We start from the raw sequence: 27,661 nt of genomic DNA on the forward strand, positions 1-27,661 counted from the left end.
ACAATGTTACTACATATCAAGCGTGTGCTGCTGCCAAACCAGCGCAAGATGGTAGTGTTGGGTGGCTGGAATCCGTACCTGCGGTCTACGATGTAAGAAAGGTGATAAGTACGTCCCAGTATGTGTTGAAGCCTTCACAAGGTTTACTTGCATCCCTCTAGGGCAGCAGCGACTGAAATTGTGATACAGAATTTAAAATATATTTATCGCCTTTGGGCCGCCGCAATATTTTATTAGCGAAAATGCTTCATGTTTTACTTCAGAAGGGTTTAAGAACTATTACATGGGAATGGGCGTTACCCATGGGACGACGACACCCTATTACCCCAACCCATCGTATGCCGAAAGGGTAAATCCCAATCTCAGGGTGGCATTAGTGCACACCAGGAGAACTGGGATCGCATGCTCCATTTTCATATGACGGCGTTCAACACGGCCAGCCATTAAACGCATTTGTCGACTCCTGCGGAGCTCATATTGACCTTTAAGATTTCCACTCCTCTGAGTAACCTATGGTCCATTAGGGATCTGCTACCTGAGCACATTGAGCCTCAGCAGCTGGTGAATCAGTGGAAAAGGCCGAAGCGCAATATTCTTAAGGTTCATCAGATTCGCAGAAAAGCTTTACTACGAGGGACAGCGGCCAAACCCGTATAAGTTGGGAGATTCGGTGTGTGTAAAAAATTTCCAGGCCGTGAGCAGCAACGTGGGTAAGGTTACTAAAATACTCCTCCTACGTTTCATCGGGCCGTACGTTATTAGACGTTTCATAACACCGGTCACCATTATGTCGATGGACCCCCAGCAAGGAAAGACAATAACAGTTCATCTCTCTCAGGTCTATCACTTACTCATTCTGGAAACTTCAGGGAGCCGTGATCAGCAATTAAGGGGGGGGGGGGGGGGGGGTATATGCCGATTTTCAGCACGACTGTGTTCCGGCCGCGAGTGTGAAGGTCTGTATTCGTCTCGCCAGAGATGCTGGGGCGGCGAGTGGCCCTCTGGCGACGAGGAGAGGAGGGTTGGAGAGTACCGAGCGAGGACAGAGCGGCAGAGTGTTGGGGTCCGGATGGCCCGAATTGTGCATTAATAATTTTGGCACTCAGTGGTAATGAACTGATGGTGAAACCGAGACCCTTGTGAATTCAACGCTGCTGCAAGCCAGTGGGTTCTGCAATTGTATCGACGCAATTTAAGGGCGAGCTGTGGCCGATGTCGTTTGCGAGTGTTTTGCCACAGCAGATAAACAAGACAGCGTGGTCCCAACCTGAACACGCCGAGCTGTAGTATGCTCGCCCACATTAAGGATGTCATGATATCGAAGAGGAAAGCAGTGCAATACGGTACGTGTATTAACCTTCAGTGACTTCAGCGGTGTTAGTTCACTTAACTGTGTGCAGATTGACCAGTAACTGTCACTTTTCAACGAAATTCACGATTGTGAAAAAGTGTGGCTAAGGCCGGATGGGCGTTGTCATAAAGCTATCAGGACTGTGAACATAATTTTCTGTTATCGGGATAACTCATCGGACAGGTTTGAAATTGTCGGTTCTGCGCTGTAGTTCAGCGTGTTATAAATACTGGAATTTGACAAATATGCTAACTGAGAGTTTTGGATATGTTTTTATATCTGCGTGTTAAGTGAAAGTGAATTTTTAAGTTTGTAAAGTACCTTTCTACCATTACGATTCTGTAAATTTTTATTTGGAAGTGATGTTGTTTGCTACTGTTATTGGTTGAGAATTTATTACCAGATTAATCAAAGGAACAGTTATTTAACTAGCCATACTATAAAGACTTGTTTTTCAGTGAACTATTATTAATAAATTACGTAAATTAGTAATGTTGTGTAAGCAATTATTGAAGGCACTTATCTCCATCACACACTCAACCATGGCCAGTCGGGAACGGGCATTGATGTAACATTAAGGGACTAGAGGCTATCTGTTAAGTTGTGGCGACGCTAATCCTGTTGTTTGTTTTCCTTGTTGCAGTGTCTTGTCGCCCCTAAAATAAATCCGCACACAAGCCATAGGTGAAGATCAGATGGGAGATACGATACTGTGTGAAGAGTTTGACAGAGCACTGAAAGACCTGAGTCGAAACAAGGCCCCGGGAGTAGACAACATTTCATTAGAACTGCTGACAGCCTTAGGAGAGCCAGCCATTACAAAACTCTACCGTCTGGTGAGCAAGATGTATGATACAGGCGAAATACCTTCACTCTTAAAGAACAATGTATTAATTCCAATCCCAAAGATACCGAGTGTTGACAGGTGTGAAGATTACCGAACTCTCAGTTTAACAAGTCACGGCTGCAAAATACTAACACGAATTCTTCACAGGCGAATGGAAATACTGGTAGAAGACGACCTCAGGGAAGATTAATTTGGATTCCGTAGAAATGTTGGAACAAGGGAATACTGACCCTACGACTTATCTTAGAACGTAAATCAAGGAAAGGCAAACCTAAGTTTTTATCATTTGTAGACTTAGAGAAATGCTTTTGACAATGTTGACTGGAATACTCTCTTCCAAATTGTGAAGCTGGCAGGGTCAAATACAAGGAGCGAAAGGCAATTTATATTTTGGAATATTTGGCTCTGAGCACTATGTGACTCAACTTCTGAGGTCGTCGCCTAGAACTTAGAACTAATTCAACCTAACTATCCCAAGGACATCAACACATCCATGCCCGAGGCAGGATTCGAATCTGCGACAGTAGCGGTCGCTCGGCTCCAGACTGTAGCGCCTAGAACCGCACGGCCACTCCGGCCGGCGGCAATTTATAGCTTGTACAGAAACCAGATGGAACTTGTAAGAGTGGAGGGGCACGAAAGGGAAGCAATGGTTGAGAAGGGAGTAAGACAGGGTTGTAGCCTATATCCGATGTTATTCAATCTGTACATTGAGCAAGCAGTAAAGAAAACAAAAGAAAAATTTGGAGAAGGGATTAAAATCCATGAAGAAGCAATAAAACTTTGAGGTTTGCCGATGACAATGTAATTCTGAGACAGCAAATGGCCTGTAATATCAGATGAACGGAATGGACAGCGTCTTGAGAGGGGGATATAAGATGAACATCAACAAAAGCTAAACAAGGATAATGAAACGTAGTCGAATTAAATCAGATGATCCTGAGGGAATTAGATTAGGAAATGAGACACTTAAAGTAGTAAATGAGTTTTGCTATTTGAGGAGCAAACTAATTGTTGATGGTCGAAGTGGAGAGGATATAAAGTGTAGACTGGCAATGGCAAAGAAAGAGTTTCTGAAGAAGAGAAATTTGTTAACATAGAGGATAGATTTAAGTGTCAGGAAGCCTTTTCTGAAAGTATTTGTTGGGAGTGTAGCAATGTATGGAAGTGAAAAATGGGCGATAAACAGCTTAGACAAGAAGAGAACAGAAGCTTTTGAAATGTTGAAGATTAGATGGACAGATCACGGAACTAGTGAGGAGGTACCAAATAGAATTGGAGAGAAGAGGAATATGTGGCACAACTTGACTAGAAGAAGGGATCGATTGGTAGGATGCGTTCTGAGGCATCAAGGGATTATCAATTTAGTATTGGAGGGAAGCCCGAAGGGTAAAAATCATAGAGGGAGACCAAGGCATGATTACACTAAACAGATTCAGAAGGATGAGGGTTGCAGTAGTCTCTCAGAGATGAAGTAGCCTGCACAGGATAGAGTAGCATGTAGAGCTGCATCTCACCAGTGTCTGGACTGAAAACAACAACAAGAACACGTCTGAGCCTGTAATATAATTGAAGTATTCCCAATAAATTAATCGCTATAGCTCTAGTATTTTATCTAAACTAAAAAAATATTATGTACCAAAGCTCGTCACAGGCAATGCAGTACTACTGCTAGTACTAGTGAATAGTCTTCCGTTATCTTTCTCCGTTGGATTGCTTGTAGTAGCTTAAGAAAATATTTACGAACTCACTATCTCGTATCCAAACGTTTATCGCAAAATAACGTGTTACGGCGAGTGAAGTGAGCTCCAGTTTGAAAGGACACGTTTTAATTAAACTAAGCACACAATCAGCTGAAAAAGGAAAGGTTGCCACCCGAGCGAGGATTAAACAAAAACGACAACACGTAGTTTTATTGAAATGAAAGTGGAGTACTTTGTAACTTAACGTTCAAATGAATAACCAGATAGAGGTTTCAAATCGGACGACTGCAAAGCTTTTTTTCGAAAAAGTTCAAAGGACAAAGTTTTCATTGTAACAAAGGGGACGAGATCTCAGTGGGAGTCATTTACCGCTAAAAAACGTCGGCGGTGAAAATAGGGTTTCACAAGCTACGCTGTTAACGATTGATACGTTCAACCTGTTAAAATTCACTGACACATGTAGGTTTAGAAACAGACTTATTTGATTTCTCACCACCAGCGTTCGCCATTATTACAGGAATAGAGTACGTCAATTAACATTATATTAGATATGTCCGAAGATGTTACAGGTAATATATACTTGGAGGTATTGGCAGGCGATGTGGACAATTTGCTTGCCCGTGACGTCCGCCTCCGAACGCCAATGGTCATCGTGTCTGGCTGCTATGACAAGGATCCGTGTTCGATCCAGGGTACTGCCAGGGATTTTCCCCCTCGCAGGTGCGGCTGGATCGGCGTGTTCTCAGCCGCCAACTGAGGAGCTACTTGAGTCAGAACTTGCGGCTCTAAGGTCAAGGAAGCCGACAACGTCTCATGTCCTTCAATATCGCAACCATTGACGTCATTGGCAGAGGATGACACGGTGGTCGGTTGGTCCAGAATGGCTCATCGGTGCCAAAACGGAGAATTTTGCTTTTCTTTGACTGCCCATATAACGCTTTTTGTTGCAGTACAGGATGATCAGCAACCATGTGAGAGGGCGGGATAAACTCTGACAAGAGAGCACTTCTCTAACCCACTGAGGTCAAGCATTTAATGAACTTCTAGACTTTAAAGAGAAATAAAATATGGCGTTTCAGTCTTCGATCGCTATTCTCTATTTATGGAAATAATGAATAGCGATCGAAGACTGAAACGCCATATTTTATTTATTGAACGATCGCGGAATTCCCATTGAGACAATCATGTCTAGTTTTTAAAAAGAAAGTTCTCTCTCTCTCTCTCTCTCTCTCTCTCTCTCTCTCTCTCTCTCCCCTTCCCTCCCCGAAAGTTTACTTGTCCTGCTTGGTCTTGAAAATGCTGCGTCGGTTTTCTCGCAACTCTTTATCTGAATATAGTGCTATACCTCTCCATTAGTTTCCCTATCAGCATTTTTAGTAACACACAAAAACTGCTCCTTTTAACTATACACCTGCAATCGCTAGTTACACTATGTAATCAAAAGTAACCGGACACCAACAAAAACATACGTTTTTCATATTAGGAGCATTGTGTTGCCACCTACTGCCAGGTACTCCATATCAGGTACTTCAGTAGACATCGTGAGAGAGCAGAATGGGGCGCTCAGCGGAACTCACGGTCTGTTGACTGACAGAAACTGCCGACAGTTGAATAGGTCGTAATGTGTAATAGGCAGACATCTATCCACACCATCGCACAGAAATTCCTAACTGCATCAGGATCCACTATGACAGTTAGGCGGGAGGTGAGAAAGCTTGGATTTCATGGTCGAGCGGCTGCTCATAAGACACACAACACAGCAGTAAATGCCAAACGAGGCCTCGCTTGGTGTAAGGAGCGTAAACATTGGACGACTGAACAGCGGAAAAACGTTGTGTGGAGTGACGAATCACGGTACACAATGTGGCGATTCGATGGCAGGGTGTGGGTATGACGAATACCTGGTAAACGTCATCTGCCAGCATGTGTAGTGCCAACAATAAAATATGGAGGCGGCTGTGTTATGGTGTGGTCGTGTTTTTCATGGAGGGGGCTTGCACAATCCTTGTTGTTTTGCATGGCACTATCACAGCACAGGTTTGCATTCAAAAAAATGGTTCAAATGGCTCTGAGCACTATGGGACTCAACATCTTAGGTCATAAGTCCCCTAGAACTTAGAACTACTTAAACCTAACTAACCTAAGGACATCACACACACCCATGCCCGAGGCAGGATTCGAACCTGCGACCGTAGCAGTCCCGCGGTTCCGGACTGCAGCGCCAGAACCGCTAGACCACCGCGGCCGGCGGTTTCCATTCATTTATGCTTTAAGCACCTTCTTGTTTCCCACTGATGAAGAGCAATTCGGGGATGGCGATTGCATCTTTCAACACGATCGAGCACCTGTTCATAATGCACGGACTGCGGCGCAGTGATTACACGACAATAACATCCCTGTAATGGAATGGCCTGCACAGAGTCCTGACCTGAATCCCATAGAACACCTTTGGGATGTTTTGGAAGGCCGACTTCGTGCCAGGCCCCACCGACCGACATCGATACCTCCCCTGAGTGCAGCACTCCGTGAAGAATGGTCTGCCATTCAGCAAGAAACCTTCCAGCACCAGACTGAACTTATGGCTGTCATCAGAGCCAAGGGTGGGCCAACACAATACTGAGTTCCAGAATTACCGACGGAGTGTATATTTCTGGTCAAATAGCTCAATTCATGTTTTACTTTCAGTGTCTTATTTTCCAATTCAATTCCCTATCTACCACTTCATTTAATTGGACAGTGCTTAATTACTCTTGTTCTAATATTATTAATGTGTCCATACAAACTCTTTTCAAGACATTGTCCATTCCGCTTAAATGATCGTTCAAGTCCTCTGACGCCTCTGGCAGAATTACAATGCCATCGGCTAACCTTAAGGTTTTTGTTTTCTGTCCCAGTGCCTAAATTTCATTTGATTTATCTTTCACTCTGTCTGCAAATTGAATAATATTGGAGATCAGCTACAAATCTAATTCCCTCTTTTCGTAGCTGCCTTCTTTTCATGTCATTCTACTCCCAGAACCTAAGTCCGTTGTCTGAGTAATTTGCAGATAACCTTCCACACTCTGAAAATATTGTAAATTCGATGGATTGGAAGTTAAGACTGGATATTAAAAATATTTAAATTTTGCAGTGTCATGAGATTACCCAGTAACTGTAAACGAATAACTTTGTGAGCCTGTAATGTGACGATATACAGTAAAATCTTATACACTGAAGCGCCAAAGAAACAGGTATAGGCATGTGTATTCAAATATATAAACAGGCCAAATAAGGCGCTGAGATCGGCAACGTCACTCGTGTACTCCTGATGACTGCACGGCACAAAGCTTTACACCTCGCCTGTGCCCGCCAACATTGGGCTGTTGGTGAGTGGAAACACGTTGCCTGCTCGGACGAGTCTCGTTTCAAATTGTATCGAGCGGATGGACGTGCACGGTTATGGAGACAACCTCATGAATCTATGGACCCTGCATGTCAACAGGGGACGGTTCAGGCTCGTGGAGGCTCTGTAATGATGTGGGGCGCGTGCAGTTGGAATGATATGGGACCCCTGATACGTCTAGATACGACTTTGACATGTCACATGTACGTAAGCATCCTGTCCGATCACCTGCATCCAATCATGTCCATTGTTCATTCCGACAGACATGGGCCGTTCCATCAAGACAATGCGACAACCCACATATTTAGAATTGCTACAGAGTGGCTCCAGGAACACGTTTCCGTGTTCAAAACGCTTCTGCTAGTCACAAAAGTCCCCAGACATGAACATTATTGAGCGTATGTGGGACGCTTAGCATCGAGAAGAGATATCCACCCCCTCGCTCGTACTTTTACGGATTTATGGACAGCGCTGCAGGATTCATTGTGTTAATTCCCTCCAGCACTACTTCAGACATCAGTCGAGTCCACGCCACGTCGTGTTGCCGCAATCCAGCGTGCTCGCGGGGGCCCTGTACGATATTAGGCAGGTACACCAGTTGGCTCTTCAGTGTAGAACGGCACAGACGGGTTGGTAGAACTGGCTGGAAGCAGTAGCCACCGAGATTGTGAGGTAGGGCCTGGTAACATTGTTGCTGACAGAAGTTACTGTAGGGAAAAGAAACGTACTGCACTACAACGTGTAAGCAGTAGGTAAAGGATAGGACTGATAGTATCAACCAAGTGCATGACTGAGCAGGTACCAGAAGTCGCCTTATACAGAACAAACGGGTGCTTGTGGAATGTTATTCAGTATTTATTTATCTGAATGTAAGGAGATGAAATTACAGAAAACGTTACGTAGCATCTGGAGGATGAGAGGAAAACTTGCAATCTGTTGATTCAGGGGGTAATTGGCGAAACTCATTCAGTGCTAGGTCTAGAGTACATTGAAGGTCGCTTGTTGAATAGTGAAAGCTGAAACTGCTTCAGAGCCAGAAGTAAGTCGTGAGTTTACCTTTCACATGTGACTGTCTTGAGAGGCAGAAGATTGTTTATCTTCTTTTTTTCATTTTTTTATTTATTACTGCTGCTAGGCCGTCGTGTGAGTGTAAGACGTATCGTTATAATCCATATGCTATACAGGGTGGTCAGAAACGGCCTTGGAAGTTTGTAAGGATGTTGGAGGATTTGTGTTGAGTTCCAGGTATTGCGAGGGATTTTTTGCTTGTATGAGGACTAGAACGGGGTACACCCAGCTACGTGATGCCTGTAAAGGAACTGCTTGAATGAGTAGAGAAGCTGTATGGATGGACTGGAGTCAAAACACGGCCGTTGTCAGCTTTCCACGTCTTTTAACAGCTGCTTTTCGTTCAAGTAGCTTCTCAACTGGTCCCACGTGGCTGCACCCCATTCCGGCCTGTTATTATCGGGAAATGAACCCACGTCCTCTACACAGCTACCAGACACTCCTACGACCGCTTAGATAACCCGCGTCCGTGCTGTGACCCTCAACTGGAAGTAGCCGGTTCGAATCCTGGGGGCGGAAATAAATTTCTCAGCCAGTACTCGAGCGGCAAGTGGAGCAGAGATTGTGGCATGAAGTCCCTACACATCTGACGTTGCATCCGTGTTGTGGAGTAGATTACAAGCCTGTACGAAGTGACCCAGGGACTGAGGGTCTGTGGCAGTGTGGAGGGTGGGGACGTCAAGCTCCCCTTGCTGCTATTGGAGAGTAGTGGGCTGTGTGCCGGCACCAGCTTTCAGCCTCTCCCTTCTCTCCTCGTCATACAACAAAAACGTGACGTCACACTCGTACACACACTCGTTGCAGACTCGACAGATGACACTTAACACGTAACTCCATTACTTCACAAAGGAAGTGTGCTATTGTGTGAGAAGGAAGAAGACGTTTTCCAGTTAGGCGAATGAACCTTCACGGTATCCTAGCTGACCATGCCATATTTATTCACTTAAGAGGTTTTTATTTTTTATTTTCCGACACATTCAATTATTTTTGCAGATAGCCGGTTTCCACAGTCTGAAATGCCCCTCTTCGGACGTGAATACAGAGACTGAAAATTCTGTTCCAATTGAGATGTCGTAAGTAAAGTACATCATTATAAAACAGTTAGGTAACAAAAGCCGAATATTCATTTACTGCGTAGATGACCATGCGTTGTCAGTGGCTTAAACGATGCTGCATGCATTTTATATACAGTAGCAGTATCGATGGAAGAGAAGAAAGGAAAAGATCCAAAAGTAAAGGACCTAAATGAAGAAACAATAAAAGAACTCACAGAAGCTTTGAAAACTATAAAAAGATCGAAAAGCAACAGGTTTAAATGGAATTAATGCAGAGTTAATGAAGTATGGAGGATTGCCTCTACACTTTAAATTGCTGTATTTGTTTAACATGTGCTGGAAGCAAAAATATATTTCAAGAAACTTTAAGGAAGCGAAAGTAATATCGATACATATCGATACATAAGAAAGAAGAAAAAAACTATATTTATATGTAGACTTTAGGCAAGTATTTTTGATACAAGACTAAAAACAATAGTAGAATATTTGCTAGAGGAGGAACACGTCAGATTTAGAAAGGAACGTCTGATGCAGTTTTTATTTTAGGACAGAGATGCATATTGCTTTTATAGCTTTTGAGAAAACTTTTACTAATGTCGTTCGAAAAATGTTGTGGGGGATCATGTGGCATAGAGGTTACCGTTCACATTTTGTATTAGCCATCGAATGTCTGTATAAGGGAACATCAGCAGTCTTCGATATAGAAGGCATATACAGGGTGTTCATTTTAACCGAAGGCATTAAAATATACCTAAGACTGCATATCGAATTAAAAAAATATATAATTCCAATTTGTTTGTCTCGGTGGGGGACACCCAACAATACCACACTGGACCTGCCACCCCACACCGTGGCTGGCTGCCGGGAGGACAACTTCGAAATCTTCAGTGTGGAGCCTCCCTTTTCATTGCAGATTACTGTTCTATGGCGTTTTCTTCGTTTCGCCACAGATGGTGCTGTTATCGTAGGGATATAAATGGGCACACAATTTACGAGATGCTACTCAATGGCCCTTAAATATCCAGTGGTACTTCGGACACCTTCCCCATCCTGGCAGGGTAGGGCAGACCAGTATTTCAAAACCTCGTTTGCAGCGTTGTCTTCCTCCGACATATCGAACAGGGGCTACTCGCCGCACCACTGTGGCCGTGTAGCGAATTACGACACATCACAGCAGGCAGTACATCGCGGCTGGAGCTGACGTGTCGCGCAGACGTACGACAGATAACGGCTCTATACATTACAATACTTGCGCAGTGTTTATTGCCTACGCAGCTACCTATGATTTGGATAACAAACGTGCAAGTGAACGACGAATGTTGCAACCACAGAAGTAAGAATTGAAATAATCCTGATTTACAGAGGATTAGGAGAAATGTTGAGGCTGCTGTTGCCTTGTATGCCGAGCGTGTTCCAGAGAAAGCTAGCTCTCGTTTGTTCTCTTACAAGATTGTGAACGCCTTCACGTCTGATGGCAGCGTACAAAATGGCAAAAGGAAACGAAGAAAACGTGTTACAGCAGACGTTAACTAAACAAGTGCACCAGCGGCAGTACACCACAAGCCACGGAGAAGCGTCTGGCAATTACACCGCGAGACCGGGATGTCCGCGGCAATGTCACAATATCCATCGTCATAAGTATCACCCATACCACGTGTCACTGCATCAAGAACTTTTGTGAATGGGCACATACATAAACGCAAATGACCCCTCCACTTTCTTTGTCGAGGTACAATTTTTCGATGAGTCTACATTCAAATGGTAGCGTTAACCGGCATAACAAGCATTACTGGAGTGTAGGCAATCCCCTATGGTTATAGGAAGTTGACCATCAACGTCCTTGGTCGGTTAGCGTATGGTGTGGTATCATGAGGAACAAACTCATTGGTTCGTATTTTATCGACAGCACGTTGAATGTACGCAAATATCGAACGTTTCTGGAACAAGGATACCGATGCTACTGTAGAATGTTCCCCTGGACGTTCGACAACGGATGTGGTTTCAGCATTACGACTACCCAGTGCATTGCCCATTATAAGCACGGGAGACATTAGACCGTGTTTACAATTGTCGACGAATCGGCAGAGATGGCCCTGTTAATTGGCCCGTGAGGTCGACGGATTTTACGTCGCTGGATTTCTTTCTGTGGGAAGATTTAAAAGGTAAGGTGTAACAGCAAGTGCCAACAGGCCGTGAAGGTACGGTCGACAGCTTCAGAAACACCTGTGCTGACAATCCCGCAGATACGCTTCCTTCCTGCGTAGTGTGTACGGCCATTTGAAAAGCGGATCACTAAGTCTGTTGAAGTTGGCGGTACTGCGCTTGAACAATTGGAAAAGTAGAACAGCGTTCGCTTCGAGCTTTGAAGATTTCAAAGTTGCCCCCGCCACTCAAGCACGGGACGGGGTGGGGTGGGAGTGTCGGCTGTGGTATCGCTGGATGTCCCACACCGAGACAAGCAAATTGTAGTTATAAGTTTTTTTGATCCGATGTGTAGTTTTCGAGACATTTCAATGTCTTCAGGTAAAATAAACATCCTGTGTACAGAACTGATAGAAACGAGGCCGTGAGAGAAAGCTGTAGTTTATTTCCTACGCTTTCAATATTTTCATTGACGAGCCGTTTGCAGATGGAACTCTAGGACAAACGCTGGGGCACAACTTCACTGTATGGTAAAGATAAAAGCACTCCTATATGCTGAAGATCTTACTCTGATTTTTGCAAGAGATGACGATATAGAAAACGGAATTTATGAACTAAATAAAATAGGTAAAAAGATAATATAATAATATCTTGTGGCAAATCTAAGTCCATAGCATTTTGTAGAAATTACCCTGTGAGAACTAAGAAGTAGTTGACGAAACAGCAGTAGAACAGTTACATTTTAACTGCCTTGGATGTACAGTACTGTGTGAATACGAAGAAGCTATGCAGATTAAATTAAAAAGAATCAGTGGAATGATTAACAGAACTTTCAGCCATAAAATACGGAAGGAAACAAGAAGGAGATTTATAAGAGAGTCGCATCGTCATTGTCATTATACCGAAGTGCATCATGGTTGAATAAAAACAATGAAATACAAGAACTATAAATGAGGTGTCTTAGAGCAATGAATGGAAGTAAAATAGATAAAATAAAAATTGAAGACAGTTGAAAGAAGCTGAAAATCTGGAGTGTGAAATAAAACTAGATGCAAAAAAGGATGAACAAAAAATTTGGTACGGGCAGACTACCAAGTCAGATAAAGAACTTTGAATCGACAGGAAAAAAGAGAGCTTGGTAGATCGAGCAAAAGATGGGAACGGTAACATGCACAATAGGCCTAACAGTAAATTAAAAGAAGAAGAACCGAAAAACAATAAATAGAAACCCTTCCGCTATCGTTATCTCTCTCTCTCTCTCTCTCTGTCTCTGTCTCTCTCTCTCTCTCTCTCTCTCTCTCTCTGTGTGTGTGTGTGTGTGTGTGTGTGTGTGTGTGTGTATGTGTGTGTGTGTGTGTGTGTATGTGTATGTGTGTGTGTGTGTGTGTGTGTCGGTCAACAGCTCGAAGAAACCATTCCTAGGTATGCACTGTCAGTCACAATTGGAGATGGCACTAACAAATCTCTGCTCTATCCTATTACCTCTTTATATTTTTCTTAAAAAGAAAGAACAAAATGTTATTTGTATTTCAATCTTAAATTGTTATTTTTGAAAGTACTATCCTTTGTAATGTTGTAGATATAACAAAAAAGAAAACTGAGAAAAGATGAAAACCTAAAATAGTAAGACGTACGACCTGTTTTAAAACATCAGTTAAAGGTCTATAATTTGACAATAAACAAATAAATATCGTCATCTGGCGTTGACTGCAAAAAGCGACAATTATACACTACACGTGTTAAATCATTTTAATTTTTAAATTTGTATGTGTGTGCGCGGTAGTTTCGTCCTACTGGAGGCAGTCTTCTGTAAAGGAAATTGAGTTCGTGTCGAAATAAAAGAGAAGTCGCAGTCGTCTCCAGACGATAAAAAGTTGTGTCTTGTGAAAGCCCTTTACTCTGCCGCTTAGCGTATGGCCACCGAAATACAATGACACAAGTTGCCAATAAAGATCGTATCTACTAAAGCTTGATTTTTTACTTTAAATAAATGCTCTCGATAATTGAGATACGACCTCCAAAACACATATTGGGAGGATGCACAAAAGTGTTAGCTTCAGTTGATACAACCTAGAAGCTGGTCGGTGTTACTCAGAGTCCGGTGTTCCTGACCTAGACCCCGGCTGCAGCACCTCCACCTACTACTGCAGGGGCAGTGCCGGTAGCGTCGGCTACGCGACGGATGGCTGCAAGTTGACAGCCGCGCACGACGTCACGGTGCTTGCTGGCTGGGGCGCGGCCCCCGGCCCCCTGCCCCCGGCCCCCGGCCCTCTCACGCGGCTCGCGGGCAGACGTGGCGCCGGTCCGGCGTGGGTGGCCCGGGCTCCAGCGGCAGCCAGCGGGATGCATTGCCGACCCTGCCGCCGCCGCTGCCGCCGTCGTCGCTCGCAGTGCCCGATGACCTTTCGGGAGAGCCCCGCACAGTTTGTCCCAGTTAAGACGCCGTGCGGGGGCGCCTCTCGTTGTAAACAACCCCCTCGCTCTCCCCTCCAGCCCCCCGTCCACCCACAGAATCTCTTCTCATAACACCGAGGCGTCGTCCCCGGTCCACCAGTAATTAATCTGAGCCATTCGGGGCGCTGCCGCCCACATAGTCCAGTCGTCACCCACCCTCTTGACTCTCGAGTTCTCAGGCGATAACGACGTCACCCACCCTCTTGACTCTCGAGTTCTCAGGCGATAACGACGCACGGTTCACTTTCTCCCGGCATTCTGATCTGTAAAAGCGAGCAAATCTGTATTACTAAACGAATAAAATCAGACAGTTTCATTTGCACGTCGGTTTTGGTACTGCATACAGTTATTGGCCGAATACAAAAATTTAAAATGGTGTCACGATGTACTCATTATTAAGTACTTTGTTACATTAGAGGATTGACACAGTATGTCAAGTATTAAAGCAAAAAACTGTATTTGTATCCAGAGGCCAAATCAATCACGGCGCGCATTTCCCAAACTGAATTCGTAGAGTATCTGAGAATGAGAGCACTTCATCGAACAAACTTCACACACAATTTTAAACCTTTTCTAAACTTTTCTCAAGGACGCCACCCACGAAACAATAAAACAAAAAATGTTTACCGCTTACTACTTTTTCACTGTTCACACAGTAAAAAGTAAGTGTGAAGAATGACGCTTCATTTACTACTAACTAAGTGTGTACCCACTGTTGCCCCGATATGCATTTATTCCGCTTTTCTATTACTCCATCTCCTGTATCCACCTCTCTTTGTCCGTATCCTCTTCTCCCCACTCCCTGCCTGTCTCTTCGTAAAACTAATATGTTTACCAAATTTGGTTGAAATCGTTCCACGAGTTCAGGATGAGCTTTTTACAGTGGCTTTCCCCATGTAAGCACATCTGAATTACATTTCACGTATATTTAACACGTATTTGTACTGTATATGTCACCTGTATCTCTAGAGAATTTCACCCTGAAGATTAATTTTCTCACATCTCAATGTCTGCCACATCATATCTGCTGATCTACGTGCTGTACAATGATATAATTGTGCTGGTGCACCCAGTGTTCTATGTGCATACTGTATGACTAGTAATAGACGTAATAAATTAAAGCGTCATGCATGATGCGGCAGTTTTCCACGCATCTCAGTATCTCCTGAACTATGAGTCGCAAAACGACATAATTTTTCTGATTCATTCAGTGATAGACTTGAATACTGTTTGCAAAACGTGTCGAGAATAAAGTTAGTAGAAAAGAAGTAATAAATTGGAACTTCATGCTTCATATGTCAGTCTTACTGCATGGACAACGAAAATATAGTAAGCGGTAAACTTTCTTCATTTCATCATTTTGTGGGAGTGGCCAGCGAGTAAAAGATTCGTTAAGTTTTGAAATTGTGTGTAAAGTGTATAGAAAGTCACTAAGTGCCGTCATTGTCAGATACTGGGTAACGAAAGTATGGACATTCGCATACCGTGGGGCTCTCTGCTTTTTCACCCCCACCCCTTTAATAGATATGTGATTCTTTCTAGACAGTAAGATAAATGTGTACCAAGTCTGGCTGAAATCGGTCCAGTGATCTAGCAGGTGTGGAAGGTACATACACACACACACACACACACACACACACACACACACACACACACACACACACATTTATCATATGTATACATTCAGAATAAGTAGATATAAAGAATTTTTCTAGATTTCCGAAAAACAATCAACACGGTACCTGACTGCGGACTGTTAACGTAGGTGCGTGCATACGGAATAGGCTCCCAGATATGTGACTGGATCGAAGGCTTCTGAAGTAATACAATGCAATACGTTGTCTTCAACGGCGAGTGTTGATAGGGGTAGCATGAAGAGTGCCCCGGCAGGTGTTGTGATAGGACCGTTGCTATTTTCTATACGCATAAATGACCTGGCGGACAGGGTGGACAGCAATCTGCGGTTGTCCGCTGATGATGCTGTGGTGTACTCGGAAGGCGTCGAAGGTACGTGAGTGTAGTTGATACAAGATGACCTAGACAAAATATCTAGTTGGTGTCATGAATGGCATCTGGCTCTTAATGTAGGAAAATGTAAGTTAATGCGGATCAGTAAGAAAAACAAACAGTAATGGTCGGATACAGCATCAGTAGTGTGCTGCTTGACACAGTCACGTCGTTTCAGTACATCGCCGTAACGTTGCAAAGCGATATGAAATGGAACGACCGTGTGAGCATTGTGGTAGGGAAGGCGAATGGTCGACTTCGGTTTAATGGGAGAATTTTAGGAAAGAGTGGTTCACCTGTAAAGGAGACCGCATATAGGACGCTGGTGCGACCCATTCTTGAGTACTGCTTGGGATCCGCACCACGTCGGACTGAAAGAAGACGTCGAAGCAATTCAGAGGCGAGCTGCTAGATTTGTTACCGGTAGGTTCGATCAGCATGGAAATGTTGCCGATATGCTTCGGGAGTTCGTTTCCAAGAACACTACTGAGAAAATTTAGCTGACCAGCATTTGAAGCTGACTGCAGAAGAACACTCCTACGAACACAAACATACATTTCGCGTACGGACCACGAAGGTAAGATACGAGAAATTAGGGCTTTTCCCTCGCTCTACCTACCAGTGGAACAGGGAACAAAACGACCAGCTGTGGTACAGGGTACCCTCCGTCACGTACCGTGCGATGACTGGCGAAGTATGTATGTAGATGTAGAATTTTTATTTGACAGTCATTTCAACCTTAACCGTTCCTGAGTTCAACCTCGCTCACCAACTTTTTTACCACTCCATTTCCACTGTGATTAGTGTTATTCTTGATTGTTCTCCGTGAAAACTAGAAAAATTTAGGTACGTACATCCATTTTTTATCATTGGTATGGATTTGTTACTATCTCTACTCGCTACAAGGTAACGACATATAGCAGTGCACGTACCTGTAGAATTATGACATTGTACGGGAGGTAGATCAGGAAACGGCACAAACAAGCATGAAAAATTAGCTTCTCTAAAACAGAGTGCAAATTACCCAGACTACGGCGTTTTATACGTGGATGTCCGATCTTTTAAAGAATTACGGATGGAGGAATGTTATCGGTTCTGAACGGAGACACTCTGTGAATTATGAGACTGAGGACATTAGTTTGCGAAGGTAGCCACGCCAGACATAATGTCACGCCACAGGAGCCTCGATAATTCTGAAAGGAAGAGAGTCCGTAAATCTCTTCCCGTACGCCACGTGCAGCTGAATCCACTCAGTGGTGCCTAAACCCTATGCAGCTACCAATTTACGGGAACGCTGAGTGCCGTGTGTGAGCCGACGCCGCGAACAGCCGCAGACATTTTCTCTGGGGTTGAGGTCAGCTGGCCAGGCGAGGTGCGGCGGCGTGCCTGAGTGACCGTCGAGCCAGCAGTTTATGCGTGCAGGCCTGTGGACTCGGTTCCTGTCACCTTTTACATCCACACGACTACTCTGCAATTCACACTTAAATGTCTGGCAGAGGGTTCTTGGACCACCTTCCGGTTATTTCTCTAGCGTTCCACTCTATAACATCGTGTGGGAAAACTAAACACCTAAATCTTTCTGTACGAGCTCCGATTTCTCTTCTTTTATTATGATGATCATTTCTCACTATGTGGGTTGGGAACAATAAAATATTTTCACATTCAAAGGAGAAAGTTTGTGACTGAAATTTTGTTCCCGTTCTTTGAACTACGTCAATCCTATCTGGTAACAATCCCATACAGCACAGAAAAACTTTAGCAGATTAAGAACAACCGTAGTGGTGTAGGATCTTCTAAATCTGCAATTAAAACGCTGGTTTGCCTTAACCTCGACATTATCTAGTAGTCATTCCAATTTAAGTTTTCGGAATTATAGTTCTTAAGTATTTAGTTGAATTGACTGCCTTTAGATTTGTGGTATTTGTCCTGTAATCGAAATTTAAGGGCTTTATTTTTATACTCATGTGGGTGACCTCACACGTTTCCTTAATGAAAGATAATTGGCACTTTTCGCACAATTCAGATGTCATGTCAAAGTCACTTTTCAATTGGTTTCGATACGTAGACCGTAAACATCATCGTTTGTGTAGATTAGGAACAGCAGAGACCCTTTAACGCTTCCTTGGGGAATGCCGAATATGTCTTCTATTTTGTACGATTATTTTCTGTCGATTACTACGTACTGTGACTTTTCTGCGTGGATATCACGGATCCAGTATCACAGCTGAAGCGATACTCGGTAGACATACAATTTGATTGTAAGTCTCTTTTGAGGAACGGAGTCAAAAGACTTCTGGAAATCTAGGAATATGGAATCAATTTCACCATGGGTGTATTCACATTATGCTCATCTACAACTACACTCCGCAAGCCACCTTACACTCTGTGGCGGAGGGTAGAAGATTTAATAGGAAGGGCAAGGCCTCGTCGACGAGTATGCTGAATAAACAAACCTCATTCGTGCCGAATTGCCGAATGCAGTCTGAACGGGTGTCCCTAAGTCTCGGTACTAGAAAAACTAAAGGAAACGACGCAGTGCAGAACAAACGCTGAACTGTACCCGCCACATATGGCAAATTAAACGGTTCACTGCGCAGCCGGAGAGTACAAAGCTCGGAATCATATCAAAAGCGGAAGAGCTGGGGCTACAGATCCCTGCAGTCAGCCGCCGCCCCTTTCCTGCGTTGCTTACAACACGTGCACCGTTGTGTGCCGCTCTGATCGACGACATTGTACGAGTTACTCACTCCGAATGTCCATTGCACGCAGTTCTCTTCGTAATGTTCGCACAAAAATTGGTTCACCTGCTCTTGCATTCACCGACAAATTACTTTGTAACACCCCACCCGTCACTTATCTGGTTTTGGCGTGCGTTCACCCTAGCTAATTGACTAACAGATCAACAGAGAGTGCAAAACTGCCGCAATGTCGGATAACGCAAAGAAAGTAATAAGGCCCTGTGACTCATGATTGAACTGCGGTGGCAGTGTTGACATTAACTGATTCAGAATTGATCCCTTTTAATTAAAAAGGGGTGCACATAGATGTTATATTCAGCTATTGAACACCAGATGCAAATGTTGAACATAAAATTAATTAAGAAAGTGACTTGGGATTTCAACTACTTGATTGAAAACAGATGCAGTCGATTAGCACAGATTTATTTTAACTCACGACCTTCAATCATCACATTACATGACTCTCCTAACAGGCAGTGGTAATAAATTGCGTTTGCGTGGAGTAAAGCGCGATAAATCAAAAGTAATTCCTATCGACTGACCCAGGTGTAATGCGAAGTGCGAGAAGAATTCTACAATACACGGCCCATGAAACCCTCGTGGAAACTTTTCCGACGTGATCCAACAAATTAATCAGTGGCCGGAGCGGGCGCAATATCACCGAATTCAGCGTGGCGGTGCGGCGTCGTTGACGGACGTCGGCCGACCTCGTGATGCTGCAAGGCTGCACTTGTCTATTCACTCCTAGCTATCTTGCTCAGTACATAGGTGAACCAAAACTTCCTATCTCCAAGTTCAATCATTCCATTTGCTAAGTCCTAAACTCGAGAGATGCTTACTCTCTCTCTCAGGCAAGCTGAGTAAAGAACGCCACGTCCGCACTCTAGGCAAGCTGGGAACGGAAGACCCCTACGGAGACTTCTCCCAGTCCGCTCTTCGCCTCGGTTTCCCCTCCAGCAAAATCACTTACGCCAATTGCAGTGCAACTCGCGTTAATTATGCGTCGCTTCCCAGCGCCGACCAATGCCTGTTCTGGGAAGTGAACAAATTCCCACAAAATTTCCCTTCCTCTCAACTTCTGCTATTTAGCTCCTCCCAGGCCACCCATCAAAGTTAGCGTCTGCACAAACACCAATTTTTCCGGAGCTCTGACTCCCAGGAGAGTACTTCAGATTCCTCGGTCTTACATTCCCATCAGAGGCAGGCATATTTCATTCTGTCGCTCTTCACCCGATTTACTTCAGACTCAGTGGACCGTGAATTCAGCGTGATGTTGCTATAGTCATGAACACACGTATTTTGACCTCTGGTGACCGCTCCATGTAGCTTTGCGCTGCTTACTCGCATGTTTCACTGATGACTGACATTTATCAACAGGCGTACAAGTTCTCCGTTTGCTTCTTGGTACACCAGCATGGGGTCAACCACCCACTCACTGTCACTCGTCTTAAGGCAGCTGGAGGCCGCACTCCGTTACTGCTTTCTCAGAGCTTGAGCAGCCCTAAGTTGCCTATTGTCACTTCCCTTCACTGCTCCCCAGCCGGACACGGTCAACTCGAATACTTCCCTGGGATAAACTAGCTTCCAATAAATCGACGCATTTACTTTAAAACCATCACCCGACATTAATTATTCCAATACGTCCATACTATACCCTCTACAAGATGCATCGTGCCTTGTCAGTCATTTTTATTCAGCCCTACTGTTCGCTCAATCGTGAGTTAGGTGATCTTTAATGACTTCATGTGAGGGGCATAGTTCTTGCCATCTTACAACTTGAACAGACTATCATTGCCGGCCACTGTGGCTGAGCGGTTCTAGGTGGTTCAGTCAGGAACTGCGCGACCGCTACAGTCGCAGGTTCGGATCCTGCCTCGGACATGGATGTCCTTAGGTTAGTTAGGTTTAAGTAGTTCTAAGTTCTAGGGGACTGATGACTTCAGATGTTGAGTCCCACAGTGCTCAGAGCCATCCGAACCAGACCGTCACTGACACGGCGCGACAGTCGCGTGCAGTACCTCTCAGTTAGGATCCCCGTGCCACAACCGTAGCAAGCTTGAAAGGCTGACAGTAGTTCAACATTCCTTGCAGAGACATTGGTCAGTGGACGTCGCTACAGCAACTTCGGGAAGCTTCACTCACGGTGAATCCAATGACGACAGCCGCCCTCTTCCATTCTGTCACGCACGCACGTCATCCGTCTTGCTGCATTTATTCCGTGCAACTGGGTCGCACACAGATGCCAGTTCGCTGCCACGATATCAGCGACGGATGTTCGCATGACCGCCTGGTACCTGTTCCACACCTCTTACAGGACTCCAGTGAGACCGGTATACATTTTCGAAGGGAGTAACTAATTTCTGTTAATTTTTCAATGTGCTGCTTCTGTAATTGTTTGTTTAATCAATGATAAATCCCCCCAATTGCTTTGTAGAACTTCATTTAGTCTACTTGCGGTTTCGGGCTTTGTATTGGGTTATTTTCGAGTGGCTCTGAAAACTGCCATAAATATGACACATAATACATGTATATAATAGAAGATGAAAAACAGGGTTTACATATGTGTAAGTACCGACAATACTCATAGAAGTTTTCAGTACTACTTGAAAATGGTTTAATATAAAGACGGAAATCGGTAGTAGACTAAAAGTTCCACACAGCATCTAGACAGGTTACTTGAAGTCCCTGTCTAGACATAACATTTTCAACGCAGCTCATTCTGTTATGTGCCAAAGTTTATCTACGTGCTTGGAAAATACTGCATTTTATCTGTGGAGAAAATTGACTGATGTATTATTTACTTCCATTTATTGATTTTAGATACAACTGCATAAATCATTGCCATCTTTTCCAGTTTCGTCGTTTTCAAAATTTACAAGGTGGAAATAATACAATAAAACATTTCAATCTGTAAAGAAATTTCCAGTTCTGCTTACATATGACTTAGTGTAAAAATTATAATACACGTGATCCTCACTGTTACAGCAGTCAGCTAACGGCGAACAAAGCGTACACGGAATGCTTTGCACTTAAGGAATTTGGAAGATGTCCAAAAAATGGTTCTATGCGCTATGGGACTTAACATCTGAGATCACCAGTCCTCTAGACTTACAACTACTTAAACCTAACTAACCTAAGGACATCACACACATCTATGCCCGAGGCAGGATTCAAACCTGCGTCCGTAGCGGTCGCGCGGTTCCGGACAAGCCGTCCAATATATGGCGGAAATCAGTATGATTCTAATCATATTCTGTGACTGTGTCTAAAGGAAATAAATATAAGCGTATTAATTATGTTTCAACGACAGTTCATGGCTTTCCCTGAGAAGACGTACATGCGACGTATCAGAGCACTATCTTCCTGCAGTACTGTAACGGTATCGCTCGATAGGTCATGTAATCTCTCTTCATGAACGCTCTGCACTGTTTCAGTAAGAACTTCTTCTCACCTACAACGTGAGCTGACGGGTGTGTTCATTCTTGCAATCTCTGGTGAAGCTAGAAACCCAGTAACATTTAAACAAACATAATTCGTTTATTTAAATTTCAACCCCAGGTCAGACACATTCTGTCGCAAGCGGTTCGCTTCTCAGCAAGTCGTCATTCGGTGCTCTGTTTGAAAGAAAGGAAAAGGGGGAAAGTAAAAACTAGGAAACTCAATCATAAAATCGAAACAGGAAGGTTGGTTGGTTGGTTGGTTGTTTGAGGTTAAAGGGACCAAACAGCAAGGTCATCAGTCCCTTGTTTCAAATAGACGCCATTCTGCTAACGGGACATCTCAGTATAGTCAGAAAAATAAAACGGATAAAGGGGAAACGTAAAAGGGCAGTCACGTTGTCATTAGTAAAAACAAATGAGGGAAGTTGGCAAGAGAACGAACCCAACACTATGCTGAAACAGCATAGGCAAGACCACCTGTGACTTAAAAGGTACAACTGCTATAATGCAGAAAGTACGTATGGGAATAGAAAAACTAACCAAGCCTTAAAAAGAAGGGGTAAAAACAGAGTAAAAGGGAAAGAAAAGAGGATTCCGGTCAGGGAGGTGAATCGGGAATCTCTGAACACTGCCTACAGTGGGAGACACCCAAACACTCACCGCCCTGCCCCAACACCAGAGGGAGATTAAAAACTTTAAAACTGAGAATAAAAACCACTCTCCCGGAGGAAACCTAGAACCAGAGAGACCATCCGGGAATCGTCAGCCAACATCAAAGGTAAAGTGTGGGGGAGTCTGTACTTAGCACGCAGAGCCAAAAGAAGGGGGCATTCAACCAAAATGTGGGCCACTGACTGGAAGGCTCCACAACCACATAGCGGGGGTGGCTCATCACGCAAAAGGAAACCATGGGTCAGCCTGGTATGGCCAATGCGGAGACGACACAGTGTGGTCGAGTCCTTGCGGGAGAGGCTAAAGGAAGAACGCCATGGGCCTGTATTCACCTTAATGGCACGAAGTTTATTAGACAGTGGAGTAGCCTCCCAAGAATTGGCCCATGACTGTGCAAAGTGGGATTTGATGTGAAGCCGTAAATCCGCTGCAGGAGGGGTTACAGAAAACGGGGGGTAAGTAACTGCTCCCCCAGCCAAACGATCAGCGAGCTCATTACCCGGGATACCCACATGGCCCGGGACCCATAGGAAGTCAATGGAACAAGCAGCACGGTGAAGATCAGCGAGATGGTCATGGATGGCAGAGACCAAGGGATGGCGCGAAAAACACCGGTCAATAGCAAGAAGGCCACTCATCGAGTCCGTACATAACAAAACGCGGTTGTGTTGGGATTGTTTAATAAAGGTAAGGGCCCGGGAAATTGCCATCAATTCCGCAGTAAACACCCCACATGAGGGTGGCAGTAGATGATTTTCCGTTCCAACAAAGGACGTGAAGGCATACCCAACATGATCAGCAGATTTAGAGCCATCAGTGTAAAAAACAACAGCATCCCGAAACTCCCATAAAATTTGGCGGAAAAAGGAACGGAACACCACCGGGGGGATGGAATCTTTCGGACCGCGGCGGAGATCCATCCGAATTCGAGGCCGAGGAACTAACCAAGGAGGGGTGGAGGGGAGGGAGCGAGGAAGACAGGACAAAGAAGGAAGCCGAAAATCACGGGTAAGAGACGCAAGGCGCAGGCCAACCGGTAAACCCGCCCGAGGGCGGGAGTCAGGCGGGCGACGTCCATGGTCTGGGAATAGGATAGAATAGGAAGGATGAGCGGGAGAAGAACGGATAGTAAGGGCATAAGACACCAGAAGCTGGGACCGCCGAACAGAAAGAGGGGGGATCCCAGCTTCAACCAGGAGACTATCAACAGGGCTAGTAGGGAAGGCACCGGTGGCCAAACGGATACCACGATGGTGGACTGGATCCAGCACGTGCAGCGTGGAAGGAGCAGCTGAACCATAAACTTGACAACCATAGTCCAAACGTGACAGAACTAGAGCACGATAAAGACGGAGGAGGAGGGAACGGTCCGCACCCCAGGAGGAGTGGGCAAGAAAGCGAAGGACATTGAGTTTACGGAAACATCCTACCTTCAGGAGTCTGATATGGGGCAGCCAAGTGAGCTTGTTGTCGAAAAGAAGACCTAGGAAACGAAACTGTGGAACCACAGGCAATCTTTGTGCAGCGAGATAGAGCTCTGGATCAGGGTGGACCGTAGTACGGCGACAGAAGTGGACCACCCGCGATTTTAAAGGAGAGAATTGAAACCCGTGGGAGAGGGTCCATGCAGAGGCACGCCGTATAGCCACCTGGAGCTGCCGTTCTGCAGATGGCATCGAGGAGGAACTAACCCAAATGCAGAAATCATCCACATACAGGGCAGGGGCGACCAAGGGACCGACAGAGGCCACAAGTCCATCGATAGCAATGAGGAAAAGAAGGACACTCAAGACCGAACCCTGTGGGATGCCCGTCTCCTGGGTCCGTGGAGAACTAAAAGCAGTACCAACTCGAACTCTGAATGACCGATGGATCAGGAACTGGCGGATAAAAATCGGGAGTGGGCCCCGAAGACCCCACTGATGAAGGGTTAGTAAGATGTGATGGCGCCAGGCCGTGTCATAGGCCTTGCGAAGGTCAAAAAACACTGCAACCAAATGGCGGCGCTGGGAAAAAGCCTGCCGAACTGCGGATTCCAAGCGAAGCAAATGATCGATTGGAGATCGTCCCTCTCGAAAGCCACACTGGTAAGGGGACAATAGATCCCGAGATTCGAGGACCCAAGTGATCCGACGGGCTACCAGCCGTTCAAGTAACTTACAACCAACATTGGTCAAACTAATTGGCCGATAGCTGTCAACAGATAGGGGGTTCTGACCAGGCTTAAGGACAGGAACCACAATGCTATCCCTCCACTGAGAAGGGTAGTCACCCTGGAGCCAGATACGGTTAAACACCCGAAGAAGATGGTGCCGTTGTGGAGCACTGAGATGTTGAAGCAGCTGGTTATGAATGGAATCTGGGCCAGGAGCCGTATCATGAGAAGCAGATAGAGCAGAAAGAAATTCCCATTCAGTGAAAGGTTCGTTGTAAGATTCTGACTCACAAGTGGTGAAACATAAGGTGACAGCTTCAGCCTGCTGTTTTTGATGAAGGAAAGCAGCTGGATAGGAGGCCGACGCTGATGCCACTGCAAAATGGGTCGCAAGATGTTCTGCGAGAACTAATGGGTCCGTACAAATGCCATCTGGGAGGTGAAGGCCTGGGAGGGTGGACTGCCGATGGCAACCTTGGAGAGAGCGAAGTGTAGCCCATACCCGTGACAGAGGGACAGTGGAACCAAGGGAAGAAACGAATCGTTCCCAACATATCCGCTTGCTCTGTTTGATTAAATAACGGGCTTTAGCGCGAAGGCGCTTAAAGATAGAAAGGCTGGCTACAGATGGGTGCCTCTTAAAGTGTTGCAAAGCTCGACGGCGATCACGGATGGCAATGGCAATGGCCGTACTCCACCACGGGACTTGCCGACGACGAAATTGTCCAGATGAGCGCGGGACAGCAAGGTTAGCAGCGCGAACAATCGCGTCAGACACGTCACGTAGGACGTCATCAATACAACCCGACAAAGAGGGAGAAAACTCGACCTGTGCAGTATATAGAGGCCAATCGGCGCGGTGGAAAGACCAACGAGGTAACCTCTCCATCGGGGAGCGGGAAGGGAGCGTGATAATCAACGGGAAATGGTCACTATCACAAAGGTCGTCGTGTGGCGACCAGTGTAATGAAGGGAGGAGAGAGGGAGAAGAAAGAGAAAGATCAATAGCAGAAAAGGTACCATGACCAGCACTGAAATGAGTAGGGGAGCCATCATTAAGAAGGCACAGGTCGTGGTCTGCAATAAATTGGTCGATAAGAAGACCTCGTCTAGATGGAAAGGCACTGCCCCACAAAGGATGATGAGCATTAAAATCCCCAAGGAGGAGGAAGGGAGGAGGAAGTTGCTGAAGAAGGGTGGTTAAGGCAGCAGGTGTAAGAGTCCTGTCAGGAGGGAGATAAAGATTGCATACTGTGACTGCAGAGTCTAAGTGGACCCTAACAGCAACTGCTTCCAATGTAGTTTGGAGAGGAATCCACGTGCTAGCAATGTCTGTACGGACCAACGTACAAACGCCACCAGAAGCCCGCAAGGGTCCGACCCGATTTCGACAGAAAACACGGAACCCACGGAGGGTCGGTGAGTGAGCATCAGTAAAATGAGATTCCTGGAGAACCACACAAGCTGCTGAGTAGGACGAAAGAAGGGATTTCAATTCCGGAAGGTGACGATAGTAGCCATTACAATTCCATTGGAGAACCACAGAACGATGGTTTAAATGAGGGCTGAACACGCTAAATCCAGTCATACCGCCGGGTCCCCACCCGTCACCGACAAGGAGGGGGCGACATCCATAAACGACAGGTCAGAATCCGGTTGTGAAGCCGGGGAAGGGACCTCCGGTGACACCAGAGGCTCTTTGTCCCGGGACTTATGTTTCTTCTTCTTTTCAGGCTGAGATCGAGGAGGGCTGTGTGGCATAATGGAGCCAGCTGCAGCAAGATCAGGAACAGAAAGAGACCGGGCGACCTGGGGGCCGATAGACCGCGGCTCTCGCGGTCGCCGCGCTGCAGCAGACCTTTGACCTGGAAGGTGCCGGGAAGGGGCATCCCGGGAGAGGCGCCCTTGACCGGCAGACGCCGAAGGAGTGGGACACTTCTCCGGCTGGGGAGGGGGAGCGGCGCCCAGAGGAGAAGGTGTGGGAGCCGCAGGGGAGGGGGGAAGGAGAGGGGTCCGGGACGGGGGTAAGGAAGGGGGAGGAAGGGATGAAGATGTAACCAAGGCGTAACTAGATGTCATGGACACAGGGTGCAATCGTGCATATTTCTTACGGGCCTCTGTGTAGCTTAAACGATCAAGAGACTTATACTCCTGTATCTTTTTTTCTTTCTTATAGACTGGGCAATCTGCTGAACGTGGAGAATGACTACCATGACAATTTACACATACAGGAGGGGGAACACAGGGACTCCCCTCATGGAGTGGACGTCCACAGTCACCACAGAGAGGGTCCTGGGTACAGCGAGAAGACATGTGGCCAAAACGCAAGCACTTAAAACACCGCATAGGAGGTGGGATGTACGGCTTCACATCACAGCGATAGACCATAATCTTAACTTTCTCAGGAAGGGTATCCCCTTCAAAGGCCAGGATAAAGGCACCAGTATCAATACGATTATCTTTAGGACCCTTCTGAACACGCCGAACAAAGTGAACACCCCGCCGTCCGAGATTGTCCCGAAGTTCCTCATCAGTTTGAAGGATGAGGTCTCTGTGAAAAATCACACCTTGTACCATATTTAGAGACTGGTGAGGGGTAATGGACACGGGAATTGTGCCAAGATGGGTACAGGCACGAAGGGCCGCA

The sequence above is a fragment of the Schistocerca americana genome, chromosome 7 (assembly GCF_021461395.2).
Source record: "Schistocerca americana isolate TAMUIC-IGC-003095 chromosome 7, iqSchAmer2.1, whole genome shotgun sequence".
Taxonomy (NCBI): domain Eukaryota; kingdom Metazoa; phylum Arthropoda; class Insecta; order Orthoptera; family Acrididae; genus Schistocerca; species Schistocerca americana.